The sequence below is a fragment of the Theobroma cacao genome, chromosome 6, assembly GCF_000208745.1.
Source record: "Theobroma cacao cultivar B97-61/B2 chromosome 6, Criollo_cocoa_genome_V2, whole genome shotgun sequence".
Classification (NCBI taxonomy): domain Eukaryota; kingdom Viridiplantae; phylum Streptophyta; class Magnoliopsida; order Malvales; family Malvaceae; genus Theobroma; species Theobroma cacao.
Window position 1 is genome coordinate 16,251,458 of NC_030855.1, and position 2,596 is coordinate 16,254,053.

The 2,596-nt window shown below is 32.9% G+C and overlaps 1 long non-coding RNA gene across 1 annotated transcript; it reads left to right on the forward strand.

Annotated features, from left to right (window-relative positions):
• On the forward strand, window positions 216-1,845 carry LOC108662549. Its single transcript, XR_001928431.1, has 3 exons — window positions 216-252; window positions 912-985; window positions 1,806-1,845. It is a non-coding gene; the product is annotated as an uncharacterized LOC108662549 (long non-coding RNA).

Here is a 2,596-nt window from a genome sequence, read left to right on the forward strand (position 1 = left end):
TGAAGAGGATTGAGTGGTAAAAAAAGAAAGGAAAAAAAAAGATGGCTAGGAAAAAATAAAATAATAAAATATTCAAAAGGTAAATAAAATAATAATATTTTATTAAACCTATTAAAAGGCTTGAAAATTCCAGAATACTTCATTGGGAGGGTCAGCCAAAACCAGCAGGAGAGAGAGAGAAATAAGAACAAACCCTAGAGTAAGTAAATTCAAAGAAAAAGTGTGATTTTTCAAGGAATCAAGTGTTTAAAGGTATGATTTTTCAAGCTTAGCTTGAGATTTATCATTTCCATGCGTTTCTCCTTATTTTTCATAGTTAAATTATGTGTTTTGATGATGGATTCAAATCTGATCATATGGGTTTAGAGAGAGAAAGTTGTTAGATTAATTTGATTTTGAACTATGTTAGTGTTTAGTGTTAGTTTAGCATGTTTATGAGTAAAACAACAAGAAAAATATTCATTTTCTCCATGAATTTCTCTAGGCCGAATCTAGCCAATGGTGTGTGAGGATGAGGTTGACTTTATTTTAAGAGAATTAGATGGAAAATGATGAATTATGAGGTTGGAAATTAAATGGGAATTTTTGGTGCAAAAAAATTGAAATTTTTACCCACTAGGGGTAAAAGCGTAATTTGTGGTCCGAACTGATAAAGTGGACCACATTCACAGTCATTGAGGTATTGTGGATATAATTGGATAATTGAAATTGAAATGGATGGAATTGGAGTTGAATTGGAGATTTTAAAAATTTACACTGTGTATAGGCGAGTTAGGTCGGACACTGTGATTAAGCGATTGTCCAAACATTTCACACCCTATCTAGTGCATACGCATGGATAAGAGCCTGAAATAATATATATTGATTTGACACAAATTATTGAATTTTTTAATGTCATATATTGTGGATAGGTGGTGAGCTATCTAATACGGGTAAAAGACTACACCCGAGGATCGAGAATAGGAGTATATCTACTCCTAGTACAGTGAGTAAACTTATTATCGTCTTAATTATCTAGAGTAGATTTATTTAATTGTGTGATTTTATGAAAAATGGTTTAATTGGAAAATTATTGTGTTTTATGGGAAAATGGGATTTTATAAAATAATTTTATAAAATTTTTGAAAATTTAATAATGATTTCAAAAATAAAGTAATCGGAGACCTATACTATGATTGTGTTGTTTATCCATGATTTTACATTAAATGGCTTATGATAAATGTGGGTATGACTTGTTATTTTTATGATTTAAAGAATATGTAAATTGCTTTGATTTGCCTTGAATGTGTTAAGTGAGCCATGTCATACTATTCTGATTTTATTGGTTGGTGGATTACAAAGTGGGCACTGCAGTGACGGGAGTTCCTTGGATCAGCCTAATTAGAGGGGCATGGTTCCCAATTATTGAGCTTACCTCAATTGGAGAGGCGCTTAGGATAACTCTCGAGGTAGGATTTGAGTACACTTCACGCTAGCCATCACGTGAAACTGAGACTCAACTAACGCCAAGGAACGGCTGTGTTTTCAGAGGTGAAATGTGTTTGTGTGTGTGACAATAAACAGCCTTGGTGGTCTAGGTAAGATGCCTCCATAAGATATCCCCGAGAATGGATTTTTGGCAAGGGCCAAGTTTTTGAAAAGTGCATAACCCATGTTGAGTAATTGGATGAAATCCAATTATTTATATGGGTTGGGATGAATTATTTTAAATTGTTTCCTATTACTCGGCTTTAGATTATTTTGATGATGTTTGTCTACTCACTAGGATTTTATAATCTCACCCCTTCTTCCTATAAATTTTTCAGGCTCAGAATAGGCAGTAGACTGTCAATTGCATCGAGAAGTAAATTTCGGAGTTGCATCCTAGAAAGCAAGGTTATAGTCTTAAACCTTCTCAGTTATTTGGGGGCCCACGTGTCATTGTAATTTAAATTGCATACTCCAGTTTTCTATATTACAGTATGTATACATTTATTTTGTTTTTATGTGTAGTAAATTAATTTTTGATGTTTCAAAAATATATATATATTGTTTTACATTAAAATAGATTATTTTAATTAATATTTTTATTTTATTTTATTATTCAAAAAAAAAAGAGAAAAAAGAGAGAGGAATGGAAAAACTGGTACAAAAGCCTTGCGAGGTCTTGAAGGGCATTCGGAGGAAGAATGTCTGCCGAGGCTTCGCGGCAGTTGTCACAGGCTCGATGGGAGTTCCGGGTTCATGACATGTTCTTCCATCACCTTCATTGGCCGAATCTTCCTTATGGTATGTTGATGGTGGATTTGATTTTATTTTAAGTCATTTGGTTAGGAATTAATGATTTATGGTGTAAAAATCATGTATGAAAAACCATAGTGTTTATGCACCCACCATGGCCGAATTTCATAAGGAACCTAGTGAGGATGATTCTTATGATATCTTGGGTTATTTAGTTAGAATTTAATGAATGGTGGTGATGGAAATCAAAATTGGTAATTTTAAAGTATAGTTCTTTTAGTAAATAAGTTGAATAACAATGAGAAAGTCAAGCTCATTGAGGCGCTTTGGTGTATTTTGGGACATTGGAAGTGTGATGAATATAATTGGAGTCAAT